Source organism: Somniosus microcephalus, unplaced genomic scaffold (assembly GCF_052327205.1).
Source record: "Somniosus microcephalus isolate GS21.2 unplaced genomic scaffold, FLI_Smic_1.0 unresolved_chr4, whole genome shotgun sequence".
Classification (NCBI taxonomy): Eukaryota; Metazoa; Chordata; class Chondrichthyes; order Squaliformes; family Somniosidae; genus Somniosus; species Somniosus microcephalus.
The window spans coordinates 12824085-12843432 of NW_028225182.1; the positions used below are offsets into that span (position 1 = coordinate 12824085).

General features: G+C 44.9%; 16 non-coding genes across 16 annotated transcripts; all 16 read right to left on the minus strand.

Annotated features, from left to right (window-relative positions):
• Positions 1 to 827: 827 nt before the first annotated feature.
• On the minus strand, positions 828 to 899 carry trnaq-cug (transfer RNA glutamine (anticodon CUG)). Its single transcript has one exon. It is a non-coding gene; the product is annotated as a tRNA-Gln (tRNA).
• A 607-nt stretch (positions 900 to 1506) lies between these two features.
• On the minus strand, positions 1507 to 1579 carry trnaq-uug (transfer RNA glutamine (anticodon UUG)). Its single transcript has one exon. It is a non-coding gene; the product is annotated as a tRNA-Gln (tRNA).
• A 597-nt stretch (positions 1580 to 2176) lies between these two features.
• trnaq-cug (transfer RNA glutamine (anticodon CUG)) lies at positions 2177 to 2248 on the minus strand. Its single transcript has one exon. It is a non-coding gene; the product is annotated as a tRNA-Gln (tRNA).
• Positions 2249 to 2853: 605 nt separating this feature from the next.
• trnaq-cug (transfer RNA glutamine (anticodon CUG)) lies at positions 2854 to 2925 on the minus strand. Its single transcript has one exon. It is a non-coding gene; the product is annotated as a tRNA-Gln (tRNA).
• A 1283-nt stretch (positions 2926 to 4208) lies between these two features.
• Positions 4209 to 4280, minus strand: trnaq-cug (transfer RNA glutamine (anticodon CUG)). Its single transcript has one exon. It is a non-coding gene; the product is annotated as a tRNA-Gln (tRNA).
• Positions 4281 to 5563: 1283 nt separating this feature from the next.
• On the minus strand, positions 5564 to 5635 carry trnaq-uug (transfer RNA glutamine (anticodon UUG)). Its single transcript has one exon. It is a non-coding gene; the product is annotated as a tRNA-Gln (tRNA).
• A 598-nt stretch (positions 5636 to 6233) lies between these two features.
• trnaq-cug (transfer RNA glutamine (anticodon CUG)) lies at positions 6234 to 6305 on the minus strand. The gene has a single exon. It is a non-coding gene; the product is annotated as a tRNA-Gln (tRNA).
• A 605-nt stretch (positions 6306 to 6910) lies between these two features.
• On the minus strand, positions 6911 to 6982 carry trnaq-uug (transfer RNA glutamine (anticodon UUG)). The gene has a single exon. It is a non-coding gene; the product is annotated as a tRNA-Gln (tRNA).
• Positions 6983 to 10286: 3304 nt separating this feature from the next.
• On the minus strand, positions 10287 to 10358 carry trnaq-uug (transfer RNA glutamine (anticodon UUG)). Its single transcript has one exon. It is a non-coding gene; the product is annotated as a tRNA-Gln (tRNA).
• Positions 10359 to 10956: 598 nt separating this feature from the next.
• trnaq-cug (transfer RNA glutamine (anticodon CUG)) lies at positions 10957 to 11028 on the minus strand. Its single transcript has one exon. It is a non-coding gene; the product is annotated as a tRNA-Gln (tRNA).
• Positions 11029 to 11632: 604 nt separating this feature from the next.
• On the minus strand, positions 11633 to 11704 carry trnaq-cug (transfer RNA glutamine (anticodon CUG)). The gene has a single exon. It is a non-coding gene; the product is annotated as a tRNA-Gln (tRNA).
• Positions 11705 to 12309: 605 nt separating this feature from the next.
• On the minus strand, positions 12310 to 12381 carry trnaq-uug (transfer RNA glutamine (anticodon UUG)). Its single transcript has one exon. It is a non-coding gene; the product is annotated as a tRNA-Gln (tRNA).
• A 1954-nt stretch (positions 12382 to 14335) lies between these two features.
• trnaq-cug (transfer RNA glutamine (anticodon CUG)) lies at positions 14336 to 14407 on the minus strand. Its single transcript has one exon. It is a non-coding gene; the product is annotated as a tRNA-Gln (tRNA).
• Positions 14408 to 15684: 1277 nt separating this feature from the next.
• trnaq-cug (transfer RNA glutamine (anticodon CUG)) lies at positions 15685 to 15756 on the minus strand. Its single transcript has one exon. It is a non-coding gene; the product is annotated as a tRNA-Gln (tRNA).
• Positions 15757 to 16363: 607 nt separating this feature from the next.
• trnaq-uug (transfer RNA glutamine (anticodon UUG)) lies at positions 16364 to 16435 on the minus strand. Its single transcript has one exon. It is a non-coding gene; the product is annotated as a tRNA-Gln (tRNA).
• Positions 16436 to 17033: 598 nt separating this feature from the next.
• On the minus strand, positions 17034 to 17105 carry trnaq-cug (transfer RNA glutamine (anticodon CUG)). The gene has a single exon. It is a non-coding gene; the product is annotated as a tRNA-Gln (tRNA).
• Positions 17106 to 19348: the final 2243 nt, after the last annotated feature.

Genomic DNA, 19348 nt, shown 5'->3' on the forward strand with positions numbered 1-19348 from the left:
GGAATGAGAGGTTGAGCCTATCATCTGATGTCGAGAACAATAAATCAACCGTCATTGATTCAGGCAGCAAACGGTCCCGTAACCATGGTTGGTATGCAGATACCAAGCTTGTGTGTCCCAAATTTCAGCAGCTGGGACAACAATAATTCAGGTTCCACCGAGATTTGAACTCGGATCGCTGGATTCAGAGTCTAGAGTGCTTACCATTACACCATGGAACCTTTGCTGAACAGTTCCTTAGATTCTTTTCTCAAAATCAACAACATTACCATCTCCACCATTATACTTTGTCTCGGCCTGGTCTCATCCTTAACGTCAGCTTGCCCACTTGCCCCTCTGCTAAGCTTCGGTTCTGAGCAAATCACACAGCTGCCTTGATGGCTATCGGTTCACAAATCTCAGCTTCTTTTTCACACTGCTCATGGCAGATTGCATTGCAGCCCTGCCAGGTAAAATGAGTATAATCTTTGCAAGGCACAGCTGCACGAAAGATAAGCAATTGTTAACTTTTTTCGAAGAATACGAAGTGCAATGTCTACGTTTCAAGAAGCACTGCTTTCAATTTCAGCAAGTATGCCAGCCGAATGCAGCTTGCAAAGAAAATGTTGAGCATTCTGCTGTGCATTCAAACGAAGCCCTGGACAACACACATCTTTCTCCCCCTCTTATTTGGAACTGGGAATGAGAGGTTGAGCCTATCACCTGATGTCGAGAACAATAAATCAACCGTCATTGATTCAGGCAGCAAACGGTCCCGTAACCGTGGTTGGTATGCAGATACCAAGCTTGTATGTCCCAAATTTCAGCAGCTGGGACAACAAGAATTCAGGTTCCACCGAGATTTGAACTCGGATCGCTGGATTCAGAGCCCAGAGTGCTTACCATTACACCATGGAACCTTCGCTGAACAGTCCCTAGATTCTTTTCTCAAAATCAACAACATTACCATCTCCACCATTATACTTTGTCTCGGCCTGGTCTCATCCTTAACGTCAGCTTGCCCACTTGCCCCTCTGCTAAGCTTCGGTTCTGAGCAAATCACACAGCTGCCTTGATGGCTATCGGTTCACAAATCTCAGCTTCTTTTTCACACTGCTCATGGCAGATTGCATTGCAGTCCTGCCAGGTAAAATGAGTATAATCTTTGCAAGGCACTGCTGCACGAAAGATAAGCAATTGTTAACTTTTTTCGAGAATACGAAGTGCAATGCCTACGTTTCAAGAAGCACTGCTTTCATTTTCAGCAAGTGTGCCAGCCGAATGCAGCTTGGAAAGGAAATGTTGAGCATTCTGCTGTGCAGTCAAACGAAGCACTGGACAACACACATCTTTCTCCTCCTCTTATTTGGAACTGGGAATGAGAAGTTGAGCCTGTCATCATCTAATGTCGAGAACAATAAACCAACCGTCATTGATCCAGGCAGCAAACGGGCCCGTAACCGTGGTTGTTATGAAGATGCCAAGCTTGCATGTCCCAAATTTCAGCAGCTGGGACAACAAGAATTCAGGTTCCACCGAGATTTGAACTCGGATCGCTGGATTCAAAGCCCAGAGTGCTATACCATTACACCATGGAACCTTCGCTGAACAGTTCCCTAGATTCTTTTCTCAAAATCAACAACATTACCATCTCCACCATTATACTTTGTCTCGGCCTGGTCTCATCCTTAACTTCAGCTTGCCCCTCTGCTAAGCTTCGGTTCTGAGCAAATCACACAGCTGCCTTGATGGCTATCGGTTCACAAATCTCAGCTTCTTTTTCACACTGCTCATGGCAGATTGCATTGCAGCCCTGCCAGGTAAAATGAGTATAATCTTTGCAAGGCACAGCTGCACGAAAGATAAGCAATTGTTAACTTTTTTCGAGAATACGAAGTGCAATGCCTACGTTTCAAGAAGCACTGCTTTCATTTTCAGCAAGTGTGCCAGCCGAATGCAGCTTGGAAAGGAAATGTTGAGCATTCTGCTGTGCAGTCAAACGAAGCACTGGACAACACACATCTTTCTCCTCCTCTTATTTGGAACTGGGAATGAGAGGTTGAGCCTATCATCTGATGTCGAGAACAATAAATCAACCGTCATTGATTCAGGCAGCAAACGGTCCCGTAACCGTGGTTGGTATGCAGATACCAAGCTTGTGTGTCCCAAATTTCAGCAGCTGGGACAACAATAATTCAGGTTCCACCGAGATTTGAACTCGGATCGCTGGATTCAGAGTCCAGAGTGCTTACCATTACACCATGGAACCTTTGCTGAACAGTTCCTTCGATTCTTTTCTCAAAATCAACAACATTACCATCTCCACCATTATACTTTGTCTCGGCCTGGTCTCATCCTTAACGTCAGCTTGCCCACTTGCCCCTCTGCTAAGCTTCGGTTCTGAGCAAATCACACAGCTGCCTTGATGGCTATCGGTTCACAAATCTCAGCTTCTTTTTCACACTGCTCATGGGAGATTGCATTGCAGTCCTGCCAGGTAAAATGAGTATAATCTTTGAAAGGCACTGCTGCACGAAAGATAAGCAATTGTTAACTTTTTTCGAGAATACGAAGTGCAATGCCTACGTTTCAAGAAGCACTGCTTTCAATTTCAGCAAGTATGCCAGCCAAATGCAGCGTGGAAAGGAAATGTTGAGCATTCTGCTGTGCAGTCAAACGAAGCACTGGACAACACACATCTTTCTCCTCCTCTTATTTGGAACTGGGAATGAGAGGTTGAGCCTATCATCTGATGTCGAGAACAATAAATCAACCGTCATTGATTCAGGCAGCAAACGGTCCCGAAACCTTGGTTGGTATGCAGATACCAAGCTTGTCTGTCCCAAATTTCAGCAGCTGGGACAACAATAATTCAGGTTCCACCGAGATTTGAACTCGGATCGCTGGATTCAGAGCCCAGAGTGCTCACCATTACACCATGGAACCATTGCTGATAAATTTATTTGAATCTTTTCTTAAAATCAACAACATTACCGTCTCCACCATTATACTTTGTCTCGGCCAGGTCTCATCCTTAACTTCAGCTTGCCCACTTGCCCCCCTGCTGAGCCTCGGTTCTGAGTAAATCACACAGCTGCCTTGATGGCTATTGGTTCACAAATCTCTGTTTCTTTTTCACACTGCTCATAGCATCTTGTATTGCAGTCCTGCCAGGTAAAATGTGAATAATCTTTGCAAGGCACTGCTGCACGATAGATAAGCAATTGTTAACTTTTTTCGAGAATACGAAGTGCAATGTCTACGTTTCAAGAAGCACTGCTTTCAATTTCAACAAGTATGCCAGCCGAATGCAGCTTGCAAAGAAAATGTTGAGCAATCTGCTGTGCAGTGAAATGAAGCACTGGACAATACACATCTTTCTCCCGAGCTTATTTGGAACTGGGAATGAGAGGTTGAGCCTATCATCTGATGTCCAGAACAATAAATCAACCGTCATCGATTCAGGCAGCAAACAGTCCCGTAACCGTGGTTGGTATGCAGATGCCAATCTTGCATGTCCCAAATTTCCAGCAGCTGGGACAACAATAATTCAGGTTCCACCGAGATTTGAACTCGAATCGCTGGATTCAGAGGCCAGAGTGCTTACCATTACACCATGGAACCTTTGCTGAACAGTTCCTTAGATTCTTTTCTCAAAATCAACAACATTACCATCTCCACCATTATACTTTGTCTCGGCCTGGTCTCATCCTTAACGTCAGCTTGCCCACTTGCCCCTCTGCTAAGCTTCGGTTCTGAGCAAATCACACAGCTGCCTTGATGGCTATCGGTTCACAAATCTCAGCTTCTTTTTCACACTGCTCATGGCAGATTGCATTGCAGCCCTGCCAGGTAAAATGAGTATAATCTTTGCAAGGCACTGCTGCACGAAAGATAAGCAATTGTTAACTTTTTTCGAGAATACGAAGTGCAATGCCTACGTTTCAAGAAGCACTGCTTTCAATTTCAGCAAGTATGCCAGCCAAATGCAGCGTGGAAAGGAAATGTTGAGCATTCTGCTGTGCAGTCAAACGAAGCACTGGACAACACACATCTTTCTCCTCCTCTTATTTGGAACTGGGAATGAGAGGTTGAGCCTATCATCTGATGTCGAGAACAATAAATCAACCGTCATTGATTCAGGCAGCAAACGGTCCCGTAACCGTGGTTGGTATGCAGATACCAAGCTTGTGTGTCCCAAATTTCAGCAGCTGGGACAACAATAATTCAGGTTCCACCGAGATTTGAACTCGGATCGCTGGATTCAGAGTCCAGAGTGCTTACCATTACACCATGGAACCTTTGCTGAACAGTTCCTTAGATTCTTTTCTCAAAATCAACAACATTACCATCTCCACCATTATACTTTGTCTCGGCCTGGTCTCATCCTTAACGTCAGCTTGCCCACTTGCCCCTCTGCTAAGCTTCGGTTCTGAGCAAATCACACAGCTGCCTTGATGGCTATCGGTTCACAAATCTCAGCTTCTTTTTCACACTGCTCATGGCAGATTGCATTGCAGCCCTGCCAGGTAAAATGAGTATAATCTTTGGAAGGCACAGCTGCACGAAAGATAAGCAATTGTTAACTTTTTTCGAAAAATACGAAGTGCAATGCCTACTTTTCAAGAAGCACTGCTTTCAATTTCAGCAAGTATGCCAGCCGAATGCAGCTTGCAAGAAAATGTTGAGCATTCTGCTGTGCATTCAAACGAAGCCCTGGACAACACACATCTTTCTCCCCCTCTTATTTGGAACTGGGAATGAGAGGTTGAGCCTATCCCCTGATGTCGAGAACAATAAATCAACCGTCATTGATTCAGGCAGCAAACGGTCCCGTAACCGTGGTTGGTATGCAGATACCAAGCTTGTATGTCCCAAATTTCAGCAGCTGGGACAACAAGAATTCAGGTTCCACCGAGATTTGAACTCGGATCGCTGGATTCAGAGCCCAGAGTGCTTACCATTACACCATGAAACCTTCGCTGAACAGTCCCTAGATTCTTTTCTCAAAATCAACAACATTACCATCTCCACCATTATACTTTGTCTCGGCCTGGTCTCATCCTTAACGTCAGCTTGCCCACTACCCCTCTGCTAAGCTTCGGTTCTGAGCAAATCACACAGCTGCCTTGATGGCTATCGGTTCACAAATCTCAGCTTCTTTTTCACACTGCTCATGGCAGATTGCATTGCAGTCCTGCCAGGTAAAATGAGTATAATCTTTGCAAGGCACTGCTGCACGAAAGATAAGCAATTGTTAACTTTTTTCGAGAATACGAAGTGCAATGCCTACGTTTCAAGAAGCACTGCTTTCATTTTCAGCAAGTGTGCCAGCCGAATGCAGCTTGGAAAGGAAATGTTGAGCATTCTGCTGTGCAGTCAAACGAAGCACTGGACAACACACATCTTTCTCCTCCTCTTATTTGGAACTGGGAATGAGAAGTTGAGCCTGTCATCATCTAATGTCGAGAACAATAAACCAACCGTCATTGATCCAGGCAGCAAACGGGCCCGTAACCGTGGTTGTTATGAAGATGCCAAGCTTGCATGTCCCAAATTTCAGCAGCTGGGACAACAAGAATTCAGGTTCCACCGAGATTTGAACTCGGATCGCTGGATTCAAAGCCCAGAGTGCTTACCATTACACCATGGAACCTTCGCTGAACAGTTCCCTAGATTCTTTTCTCAAAATCAACAACATTACCATCTCCACCATTATACTTTGTCTCGGCCTGGTCTCATCCTTAACTTCAGCTTGCCCCTCTGCTAAGCTTCGGTTCTGAGCAAATCACACAGCTGCCTTGATGGCTATCGGTTCACAAATCTCAGCTTCTTTTTCACACTGCTCATGGCAGATTGCATTGCAGCCCTGCCAGGTAAAATGAGTATAATCTTTGCAAGGCACAGCTGCACGAAAGATAAGCAATTGTTAACTTTTTTCGAAGAATACGAAGTGCAATGCCTACGTTTCAAGAAGCACTGCTTTCAATTTCAGCAAGTATGCCAGCCAAATGCAGCGTGGAAAGGAAATGTTGAGCATTCTGCTGTGCAGTCAAACGAAGCACTGGACAACACACATCTTTCTCCTCCTCTTATTTGGAACTGGGAATGAGAGGTTGAGCCTATCATCTGATGTCGAGAACAATAAATCAACCGTCATTGATTCAGGCAGCAAACGGTCCCGTAACCGTGGTTGGTATGCAGATACCAAGCTTGTGTGTCCCAAATTTCAGCAGCTGGGACAACAAGAATTCAGGTTCCACCGAGATTTGAACTCGGATCGCTGGATTCAGAGTCCAGAGTGCTTACCATTACACCATGGAACCTTTGCTGAACAGTTCCTTAGATTCTTTTCTCAAAATCAACAACATTACCATCTCCACCATTCTACTTTGTCTCGGCCTGGTCTCATCCTTAACGTCAGCTTGCCCACTTGCCCCTCTGCTAAGCTTCGGTTCTGAGCAAATCACACAGCTGCCTTGATGGCTATCGGTTCACAAATCTCAGCTTCTTTTTCACACTGCTCATGGCAGATTGCATTGCAGTCCTGCCAGGTAAAATGAGTATAATCTTTGAAAGGCACTGCTGCACGAAAGATAAGCAATTGTTAACTTTTTTCGAGAATACGAAGTGCAATGCCTACGTTTCAAGAAGCACTGCTTTCAATTTCAGCAAGTATGCCAGCCGAATGCAGCTTGCAAAGAAAATGTTGAGCATTCTGCTGTGCAGTCAAACGAAGCCCTGAACAACACACATCTTTCTCCCCCTCTTATTTGGAACTGGGAATGAGAGGTTGAGCCGATCATCTGATGTCGATAACAATAAATCAACCGTCATTGAATCAGGCAGCAAACGGTCCCGTAACCGTGGTTGGTATGCAGATACCAAGCTTGTATGTCCCAAATTTCAGCAGCTGGGACAACAAGAATACAGGTTCCACCGAGATTTGAACTCGGATCGCTGGATTCAAAGCCCAGAGTGCTTACCATTACACCATGGAACCTTCGCTGAACAGTTCCCTAGATTCTTTTCTCAAAATCAACAACATTACCATCTCCACCATTATACTTTGTCTCGGCCTGGTCTCATCCTTAACTTCAGCTTGCCCCTCTGCTACGCTTCGGTTCTGAGCAAATCACACAGCTGCCTTGATGGCTATCGGTTCACAAATCTCAGCTTCTTTTTCACACTGCTCATGGCAGATTGCATTGCAGCCCTGCCAGGTAAAATGAGTATAATCTTTGCAAGGCACAGCTGCACGAAAGATAAGCAATTGTTAACTTTTTTCGAAGAATACGAAGTGCAATGTCTACGTTTCAAGAAGCACTGCTTTCAATTTCAGCAAGTATGCCAGCCGAATGCAGCTTGCAAAGAAAATGTTGAGCATTCTGCTGTGCAGTCAAACGAAGCACTGGACAACACACATCTTTCTCCCCCTCTTATTTGGAACTGGGAATGAGAGGTTGAGCCTATCATCTGATGTCGAGAACAATAAATCAACAGTCATTGATTCAGGCAGCAAACGGTCCCGAAACCTTGGTTGGTATGCAGATACCAAGCTTGTCTGTCCCAAATTTCAGCAGCTGGGACAACAATAATTCAGGTTACACCGAGATTTGAACTCGGATCGCTGGATTCAGAGCCCAGAGTGCTCACCATTACACCATGGAACCATTGCTGATAAATTTATTTGAATCTTTTCTTAAAATCAACAACATTACCGTCTCCACCATTATACTTTGTCTCGGCCAGGTCTCATCCTTAACTTCAGCTTGCCCACTTGCCCCCCTGCTGAGCCTCGGTTCTGAGTAAATCACACAGCTGCCTTGATGGCTATTGGTTCACAAATCTCTGTTTCTTTTTCACACTGCTCATAGCATCTTGTATTGCAGTCCTGCCAGGTAAAATGTGAATAATCTTTGCAAGGCACTGCTGCACGATAGATAAGCAATTGTTAACTTTTTTCGAGAATACGAAGTGCAATGTCTACGTTTCAAGAAGCACTGCTTTCAATTTCAACAAGTATGCCAGCCGAATGCAGCTTGCAAAGAAAATGTTGAGCAATCTGATGTGCAGTGAAATGAAGCACTGGACAATACACATCTTTCTCCCCCGCTTATTTGGAACTGGGAATGAGAGGTTGAGCCTATCATCTGATGTCCAGAACAATAAATCAACCGTCATCGATTCAGGCAGCAAACGGTCCCGTAACCGTGGTTGGTATGCAGATGCCAATCTTGCATGTCCCAAATTTCCAGCAGCTGGGACAACAATAATTCAGGTTCCACCGAGATTTGAACTCGAATCGCTGGATTCAGAGTCCAGAGTGCTTACCATTACTCCATGGAACCTTTGCTGAACAGTTCCTTAGATTCTTTTCTCAAAATCAACAACATTACCATCTCCACCATTATACTTTGTCTCGGCCTGGTCTCATCCTTAACGTCAGCTTGCCCACTTGCCCCTCTGCTAAGCTTCGGTTCTGAGCAAATCACACAGCTGCCTTGATGGCTATCGGTTCACAAATCTCAGCTTCTTTTTCACACTGCTCATGGCAGATTGCATTGCAGCCCTGCCAGGTAAAATGAGTATAATCTTTGCAAGGCACTGCTGCACGAAAGATAAGCAATTGTTAACTTTTTTCGAGAATACGAAGTGCAATGCCTACGTTTCAAGAAGCACTGCTTTCAATTTCAGCAAGTATGCCAGCCAAATGCAGCGTGGAAAGGAAATGTTGAGCATTCTGCTGTGCAGTCAAACGAAGCACTGGACAACACACATCTTTCTCCTCCTCTTATTTGGAACTGGGAATGAGAGGTTGAGCCTATCATCTGATGTCGAGAACAATAAATCAACCGTCATTGATTCAGGCAGCAAACGGTCCCGTAACCGTGGTTGGTATGCAGATACCAAGCTTGTGTGTCCCAAATTTCAGCAGCTGGGACAACAATAATTCAGGTTCCACCGTGATTTGAACTCGGATCGCTGGATTCAGAGTCCAGAGTGCTTACCATTACACCATGGAACCTTTGCTGAACAATTCCTTAGATTCTTTTCTCAAAATCAACAACATTACCATCTCCACCATTATACTTTGTCTCGGCCTGGTCTCATCCTTAACGTCAGCTTGCCCACTTGCCCCTCTGCTAAGCTTCGGTTCTGAGCAAATCACACAGCTGCCTTGATGGCTATCGGTTCACAAATCTCAGCTTCTTTTTCACACTGCTCATGGCAGATTGCATTGCAGCCCTGCCAGGTAAAATGAGTATAATCTTTGGAAGGCACAGCTGCACGAAAGATAAGCAATTGTTAACTTTTTTCGAAAAATACGAAGTGCAATGCCTACTTTTCAAGAAGCACTGCTTTCAATTTCAGCAAGTATGCCAGCCGAATGCAGCTTGCAAAGAAAATGTTGAGCATTCTGCTGTGCATTCAAACGAAGCCCTGGACAACACACATCTTTCTCCCCCTCTTATTTGGAACTGGGAATGAGAGGTTGAGCCTATCCCCTGATGTCGAGAACAATAAATCAACCGTCATTGATTCAGGCAGCAAACGGTCCCGTAACCGTGGTTGGTATGCAGATACCAAGCTTGTATGTCCCAAATTTCAGCAGCTGGGACAACAAGAATTCAGGTTCCACCGAGATTTGAACTCGGATCGCTGGATTCAGAGCCCAGAGTGCTTACCATTACACCATGAAACCTTCGCTGAACAGTCCCTAGATTCTTTTCTCAAAATCAACAACATTACCATCTCCACCATTATACTTTGTCTCGGCCTGGTCTCATCCTTAACGTCAGCTTGCCCAATACCCCTCTGCTAAGCTTCGGTTCTGAGCAAATCACACAGCTGCCTTGATGGCTATCGGTTCACAAATCTCAGCTTCTTTTTCACACTGCTCATGGCAGATTGCAGTCCTGCCAGGTAAAATGAGTATAATCTTTGCAAGGCACTGCTGCACGAAAGATAAGCAATTGTTAACTTTTTTCGAGAATACGAAGTGCAATGCCTACGTTTCAAGAAGCACTGCTTTCATTTTCAGCAAGTGTGCCAGCCGAATGCAGCTTGGAAAGGAAATGTTGAGCATTCTGCTGTGCAGTCAAACGAAGCACTGGACAACACACATCTTTCTCCTCCTCTTATTTGGAACTGGGAATGAGAAGTTGAGCCTGTCATCATCTAATGTCGAGAACAATAAACCAACCGTCATTGATCCAGGCAGCAAACGGGCCCGTAACCGTGGTTGTTATGAAGATGCCAAGCTTGCATGTCCCAAATTTCAGCAGCTGGGACAACAAGAATTCAGGTTCCACCGAGATTTGAACTCGGATCGCTGGATTCAAAGCCCAGAGTGCTTACCATTACACCATGGAACCTTCGCTGAACAGTTCCCTAGATTCTTTTCTCAAAATCAACAACATTACCATCTCCACCATTATACTTTGTCTCGGCCTGGTCTCATCCTTAACTTCAGCTTGCCCCTCTGCTAAGCTTCGGTTCTGAGCAAATCACACAGCTGCCTTGATGGCTATCGGTTCACAAATCTCAGCTTCTTTTTCACACTGCTCATGGCAGATTGCATTGCAGCCCTGCCAGGTAAAATGAGTATAATCTTTGCAAGGCACAGCTGCACGAAAGATAAGCAATTGTTAACTTTTTTCGAAGAATACGAAGTGCAATGTCTACGTTTCAAGAAGCACTGCTTTCAATTTCAGCAAGTATGCCAGCCGAATGCAGCTTGCAAAGAAAATGTTGAGCAGTCTGCTGTGCATTCAAACGAAGCCCTGGACAACACACATCTTTCTCCCCCTCTTATTTGGAACTGGGAATGAGAGGTTGAGCCTATCACCTGATGTCGAGAACAATAAATCAACCGTCATTGATTCAGGCAGCAAACGGTCCCGTAACCGTGGTTGGTATGCAGATACCAAGCTTGTATGTCCCAAATTTCAGCAGCTGGGACAACAAGAATTCAGGTTCCACCGAGATTTGAACTCGGATCGCTGGATTCAGAGCCCAGAGTGCTTACCATTACACCATGGAACCTTCCCTGAACAGTCCCTAGATTCTTTTCTCAAAATCAACAACATTACCATCTCCACCATTATACTTTGTCTCGGCCTGGTCTCATCCTTAACGTCAGCTTGCCCACTTGCCCCTCTGCTAAGCTTCGGTTCTGAGCAAATCACACAGCTGCCTTGATGGCTATCGGTTCACAAATCTCAGCTTCTTTTTCACACTGCTCATGGCAGATTGCATTGCAGTTCTGCCAGGTAAAATGAGTATAATCTTTGCAAGGCACTGCTGCACGAAAGATAAGCAATTGTTAACTTTTTTCGAGAATACGAAGTGCAATGCCTACGTTTCAAGAAGCACTGCTTTCATTTTCAGCAAGTGTGCCAGCCGAATGCAGCTTGGAAAGGAAATGTTGAGCATTCTGCTGTGCAGTCAAACGAAGCACTGGACAACACACATCTTTCTCCTCCTCTTATTTGGAACTGGGAATGAGAGGTTGAGCCTATCATCTGATGTCGAGAACAATAAATCAACCGTCATTGATTCAGGCAGCAAACGGTCCCGTAACCGTGGTTGGTATGCAGATACCAAGCTTGTGTGTCCCAAATTTCAGCAGCTGGGACAACAAGAATTCAGGTTCCACCGAGATTTGAACTCGGATCGCTGGATTCAGAGTCCAGAGTGCTTACCATTACACCATGGAACCTTTGCTGAACAGTTCCTTAGATTCTTTTCTCAAAATCAACAACATTACCATCTCCACCATTCTACTTTGTCTCGGCCTGGTCTCATCCTTAACGTCAGCTTGCCCACTTGCCCCTCTGCTAAGCTTCGGTTCTGAGCAAATCACACAGCTGCCTTGATGGCTATCGGTTCACAAATCTCAGCTTCTTTTTCACACTGCTCATGGCAGATTGCATTGCAGTCCTGCCAGGTAAAATGAGTATAATCTTTGAAAGGCACTGCTGCACGAAAGATAAGCAATTGTTAACTTTTTTCGAGAATACGAAGTGCAATGCCTACGTTTCAAGAAGCACTGCTTTCAATTTCAGCAAGTATGCCAGCCGAATGCAGCTTGCAAAGAAAATGTTGAGCATTCTGCTGTGCAGTCAAACGAAGCCCTGAACAACACACATCTTTCTCCCCCTCTTATTTGGAACTGGGAATGAGAGGTTGAGCCGATCATCTGATGTCGATAACAATAAATCAACCGTCATTGAATCAGGCAGCAAACGGTCCCGTAACCGTGGTTGGTATGCAGATACCAAGCTTGTATGTCCCAAATTTCAGCAGCTGGGACAACAAGAATACAGGTTCCACCGAGATTTGAACTCGGATCGCTGGATTCAAAGCCCAGAGTGCTTACCATTACACCATGGAACCTTCGCTGAACAGTTCCCTAGATTCTTTTCTCAAAATCAACAACATTACCATCTCCACCATTATACTTTGTCTCGGCCTGGTCTCATCCTTAACTTCAGCTTGCCCCTCTGCTACGCTTCGGTTCTGAGCAAATCACACAGCTGCCTTGATGGCTATCGGTTCACAAATCTCAGCTTCTTTTTCACACTGCTCATGGCAGATTGCATTGCAGCCCTGCCAGGTAAAATGAGTATAATCTTTGCAAGGCACAGCTGCACGAAAGATAAGCAATTGTTAACTTTTTTCGAAGAATACGAAGTGCAATGTCTACGTTTCAAGAAGCACTGCTTTCAATTTCAGCAAGTATGCCAGCCGAATGCAGCTTGCAAAGAAAATGTTGAGCATTCTGCTGTGCAGTCAAACGAAGCACTGGACAACACACATCTTTCTCCCCCTCTTATTTGGAACTGGGAATGAGAGGTTGAGCCTATCATCTGATGTCGAGAACAATAAATCAACAGTCATTGATTCAGGCAGCAAACGGTCCCGAAACCTTGGTTGGTATGCAGATACCAAGCTTGTCTGTCCCAAATTTCAGCAGCTGGGACAACAATAATTCAGGTTACACCGAGATTTGAACTCGGATCGCTGGATTCAGAGCCCAGAGTGCTCACCATTACACCATGGAACCATTGCTGATAAATTTATTTGAATCTTTTCTTAAAATCAACAACATTACCGTCTCCACCATTATACTTTGTCTCGGCCAGGTCTCATCCTTAACTTCAGCTTGCCCACTTGCCCCCCTGCTGAGCCTCGGTTCTGAGTAAATCACACAGCTGCCTTGATGGCTATTGGTTCACAAATCTCTGTTTCTTTTTCACACTGCTCATAGCATCTTGTATTGCAGTCCTGCCAGGTAAAATGTGAATAATCTTTGCAAGGCACTGCTGCACGATAGATAAGCAATTGTTAACTTTTTTCGAGAATACGAAGTGCAATGTCTACGTTTCAAGAAGCACTGCTTTCAATTTCAACAAGTATGCCAGCCGAATGCAGCTTGCAAAGAAAATGTTGAGCAATCTGATGTGCAGTGAAATGAAGCACTGGACAATACACATCTTTCTCCCCCGCTTATTTGGAACTGGGAATGAGAGGTTGAGCCTATCATCTGATGTCCAGAACAATAAATCAACCGTCATCGATTCAGGCAGCAAACGGTCCCGTAACCGTGGTTGGTATGCAGATGCCAATCTTGCATGTCCCAAATTTCCAGCAGCTGGGACAACAATAATTCAGGTTCCACCGAGATTTGAACTCGAATCGCTGGATTCAGAGTCCAGAGTGCTTACCATTACTCCATGGAACCTTTGCTGAACAGTTCCTTAGATTCTTTTCTCAAAATCAACAACATTACCATCTCCACCATTATACTTTGTCTCGGCCTGGTCTCATCCTTAACGTCAGCTTGCCCACTTGCCCCTCTGCTAAGCTTCGGTTCTGAGCAAATCACACAGCTGCCTTGATGGCTATCGGTTCACAAATCTCAGCTTCTTTTTCACACTGCTCATGGCAGATTGCATTGCAGCCCTGCCAGGTAAAATGAGTATAATCTTTGCAAGGCACAGCTGCACGAAAGATAAGCAATTGTTAACTTTTTTCGAAGAATACGAAGTGCAATGTCTACGTTTCAAGAAGCACTGCTTTCAATTTCAGCAAGTATGCCAGCCGAATGCAGCTTGCAAAGAAAATGTTGAGCAGTCTGCTGTGCATTCAAACGAAGCCCTGGACAACACACATCTTTCTCCCCCTCTTATTTGGAACTGGGAATGAGAGGTTGAGCCTATCACCTGATGTCGAGAACAATAAATCAACCGTCATTGATTCAGGCAGCAAACGGTCCCGTAACCGTGGTTGGTATGCAGATACCAAGCTTGTATGTCCCAAATTTCAGCAGCTGGGACAACAAGAATTCAGGTTCCACCGAGATTTGAACTCGGATCGCTGGATTCAGAGCCCAGAGTGCTTACCATTACACCATGGAACCTTCGCTGAACAGTCCCTAGATTCTTTTCTCAAAATCAACAACATTACCATCTCCACCATTATACTTTGTCTCGGCCTGGTCTCATCCTTAACGTCAGCTTGCCCACTTGCCCCTCTGCTAAGCTTCGGTTCTGAGCAAATCACACAGCTGCCTTGATGGCTATCGGTTCACAAATCTCAGCTTCTTTTTCACACTGCTCATGGCAGATTGCATTGCAGTCCTGCCAGGTAAAATGAGTATAATCTTTGCAAGGCACTGCTGCACGAAAGATAAGCAATTGTTAACTTTTTTCGAGAACACGAAGTGCAATGCCTACGTTTCAAGAAGCACTGCTTTCATTTTCAGCAAGTGTGCCAGCCGAATGCAGCTTGGAAAGGAAATGTTGAGCATTCTGCTGTGCAGTCAAACGAAGCACTGGACAACACACATCTTTCTCCTCCTCTTATTTGGAACTGGGAATGAGAAGTTGAGCCTGTCATCATCTAATGTCGAGAACAATAAACCAACCGTCATTGATCCAGGCAGCAAACAGGCCCGTAACCGTGGTTGTTATGAAGATGCCAAGCTTGCATGTCCCAAATTTCCAGCAGCTGGGACAACAAGAATTCAGGTTCCACCGAGATTTGAACTTGGATCACTGGATTCAGAGCCCAGAGTGCTTACCATTACACCATGGAACCTTCGCTGAACAGTTCCCTAGATTCTTTTCTCAAAATCAACAACATTACCATCTCCACCATTATACTTTGTCTCGGCCTGGTCTCATCCTTAACTTCAGCTTGCCCCTCTGCTAAGCTTCGGTTCTGAGCAAATCACACAGCTGCCTTGATGGCTATCGGTTCACAAATCTCAGCTTCTTTTTCACACTGCTCATGGCAGATTGCATTGCAGTCCTGCCAGGTAAAATGAGTATAATCTTTGCAAGGCACTGCTGCACGAAAGATAAGCAATTGTTAACTTTTTTCGAGAATACGAAGTGCAATGCCTACGTTTCAAGAAGCACTGCTTTCAATTTCAGCAAGTATGCCAGCCAAATGCAGCGTGGAAAGGAAATGTTGAGCATTCTGCTGTGCAGTCAAACGAAGCACTGGACAACACACATCTTTCTCCTCCTCTTATTTGGAACTGGGAATGAGAGGTTGAGCCTATCATCTGATGTCGAGAACAATAAATCAACCGTCATTGATTCAGGCAGCAAACGGTCCCGTAACCGTGGTTGGTATGCAGATACCAAGCTTGTGTGTCCCAAATTTCAGCAGCTGGGACAACAATAATTCAGGTTCCACCGAGATTTGAACTCGGATCGCTGGATTCAGAGTCCAGAGTGCTTACCATTACACCATGGAACCTTTGCTGAACAGTTCCTTAGATTCTTTTCTCAAAATCAACAACATTACCATCTCCACCATTCTACTTTGTCTCGGCCTGGTCTCATCCTTAACGTCAGCTTGCCCACTTGCCCCTCTGCTAAGCTTCGGTTCTGAGCAAATCACACAGCTGCCTTGATGGCTATCGGTTCACAAATCTCAGCTTCTTTTTCACACTGCTCATGGCAGATTGCATTGCAGCCCTGCCAGGTAAAATGAGTATAATCTTTGGAAGGCACAGCTGCACGAAAGATAAGCAATTGTTAACTTTTTTCGAAGAATACGAAGTGCAATGCCTACTTTTCAAGAAGCACTGCTTTCAATTTCAGCAAGTATGCCAGCCGAATGCAGCTTGCAAAGAAAATGTTGAGCATTCTGCTGTGCATTCAAACGAAGCCCTGGACAACACACATCTTTCTCCCCCTCTTATTTGGAACTGGGAATGAGAGGTTGAGCCTATCACCTGTTGTCGAGAACAATAAATCAACCGTCATTGATTCAGGCAGCAAACGGTCCCGTAACCGTGGTTGGTTATGCAGATACCAAGCTTGTATGTCCCAAATTTCAGCAGCTGGGACAACAAGAATTCAGGTTCCACCGAGATTTGAACTCGGATCGCTGGATTCAAAGCCCAGAGTGCTTACCATTACACCATGGAACCTTCGCTAAACAGTTCCCTAGATTCTTTTCTCAAAATCAACAACATTACCATCTCCACCATTATACTTTGTCTCGGCCTGGTCTCATCCTTAACTTCAGCTTGCCCCTGTGCTAAGATTCGGTTCTGAGCAAATCACACAGCTGCCTTGATGGCTATCGGTTCACAAATCTCAGCTTCTTTTTCACACAGCTCATGGCAGATTGCATTGCAGCCCTGCCAGGTAAAATGAGTATAATCTTTGCAAGGCACAGCTGCACGAAAGATAAGCAATTGTTAACTTTTTTCGAAGAATACGAAGTGCAATGTCTACGTTTCAAGAAGCACTGCTTTCAATTTCAGCAAGTATGCCAGCCGAATGCAGCTTGCAAAGAAAATGTTGAGCATTCTGCTGTGCAGTCAAACGAAGCACTGGACAACACACATCTTTCTCCCCCTCTTATTTGGAACTGGGAATGAGAGGTTGAGCCTATCATCTGATGTCGAGAACAATAAATAAACCGTCATTGATTCAGGCAGCAAACGGTCCCGAAACCTTGGTTGGTATGCAGATACCAAGCTTGTCTGTCCCAAATTTCAGCAGCTGGGACAACAATAATTCAGGTTCCACCGAGATTTGAACTCGGATCGCTGGATTCAGAGCCCAGAGTGCTCACCATTACACCATGGAACCATTGCTGATAAATTTATTTGAATCTTTTCTTAAAATCAACAACATTACCGTCTCCACCATTATACTTTGTCTCGGCCAGGTCTCATCCTTAACTTCAGCTTGCCCACTTGCCCCCCTGCTGAGCCTCGGTTCTGAGTAAATCACACAGCTGCCTTGATGGCTATTGGTTCACAAATCTCTGTTTCTTTTTCACACTGCTCATAGCATCTTGTATTGCAGTCCTGCCAGGTAAAATGTGAATAATCTTTGCAAGGCACTGCTGCACGATAGATAAGCAATTGTTAACTTTTTTCGAGAATACGAAGTGCAATGTCTACGTTTCAAGAAGCACTGCTTTCAATTTCAACAAGTATGCCAGCCGAATGCAGCTTGCAAAGAAAATGTTGAGCAATCTGCTGTGCAGTGAAATGAAGCACTGGACAATACACATCTTTCTCCCCCGCTTATTTGGAACTGGGAATGAGAGGTTGAGCCTATCATCTGATGTCCAGAACAATAAATCAACCGTCATCGATTCAGGCAGCAAACGGTCCCGTAACCGTGGTTGGTATGCAGATGCCAATCTTGCATGTCCCAAATTTCCAGCAGCTGCGACAACAATAATTCAGGTTCCACCGAGATTTAAACTCGGATCGCTGGATTCAGAGTCCAGAGTGCTTACCATTACACAATGGAACCTTTGCTGAACAGTTCCTTAGATTCTTTTCTCAAAATCAACAACATTACCATCTCCACCATTATACTTTGTCTCGGCCTGGTCTCATCCTTAACGTCAGCTTGCCCACTTGCCCCTCTGCTAAGCTTCGGTTCTGAGCAAATCACACAGCTGCCTTGATGGCTATCGCTTCACAAATCTCAGCTTCTTTTTCACACTGCTCATGGCAGATTGCATTGCAGCCCTGCCAGGTAAAATGAGTATAATCTTTGGAAGGCACAGCTGCACGAAAGATAAGCAATTGTTAACTTTTTTCGAAGAATACGAAGTGCAATGCCTACTTTTCAAGAAGCACTGCTTTCAATTTCAGCAAGTATGCCAGCCGAATGCAGCTTGCAAAGAAAATGTTGAGCATTCTGCTGTGCATTCAAACGAAGCCCTGGACAACACACATCTTTCTCCCCCTCTTATTTGGAACTGGGAATGAGAGGTTGAGCCTATCACCTGATGTCGAGAACAATAAATCAACCGTCATTGATTCAGGCAGCAAACGGTCCCGTAACCGTGGTTGGTATGCAGATACCAAGCTTGTATGTCCCAAATTTCAGCAGCTGGGACAACAAGAATTCAGGTTCCACCGAGATTTGAACTCGGATCGCTGGATTCAGTGTCCAGAGTGCTTACCATTACACCATGGAACCTTCGCTGAACAGTCCGTAGATTCTTTTCTCAAAATCAACAACATTACCATCTCCACCATTATACTTTGTCTCGGCCTGGTCTCATCCTTAACGTCAGCTTGCCCACTTGCCCCTCTGCTAAGCTTCGGTTCTGAGCAAATCACACAGCTGCCTTGATGGCGATCGGTTCACAAATCTCAGCTTCTTTTTCACACTGCTCATGGCAGATTGCATTGCAGTCCTGCCAGGTAAAATGAGTATAATCTTTGCAAGGGACTGCTGCACGAAAGATAAGCAATTGTTAACTTTTTTCGAGAATACGAAGTGCAATGTCTACGTTTCAAGAAGCACTGCTTTCAATTTCAGCAAGCATGCCAGCCGAATGCAGCTTGGAAAGGAAATGTTGAACACTCTGCTGTGCAGTCAAACGATGCACTGGACAACACACATCTTTCTCCTCCTCTTAATTGGAACTGGGAATGAGAGGTTGAGCCTATCATCTGATGTCGAGAACAATAAACCAACCGTCATTGATCCAGGCAGCAAACGGGCCCGTAACCGTGGTTGTTATGAAGATGCCAAGCTTGCATGTCCCAAATTTCCAGCAGCTGGGACAAAAAGAATTCAGGTTCCACCGAGATTTGAATTTGGATCACTGGATTCAGAGCCCAGAGGGCTTACCATTACACCATGGAACCTTTGCGAAAGAGTTTCCTAGATTCTTTTCTCAAAATCAACAACATTACCATCTCCACCATTATACTTTGTCTCGGCCTGGTCTCTTCCTTAACTTCAGCTTGCCCCTCTGCTAAGCTTCGGTTCTGAGCAAATCACACAGCTGCCTTGATGGCTATCGGTTCACAAATCTCAGCTTCTTTTTCACACTGCTCATGGCAGATTGCATTGCA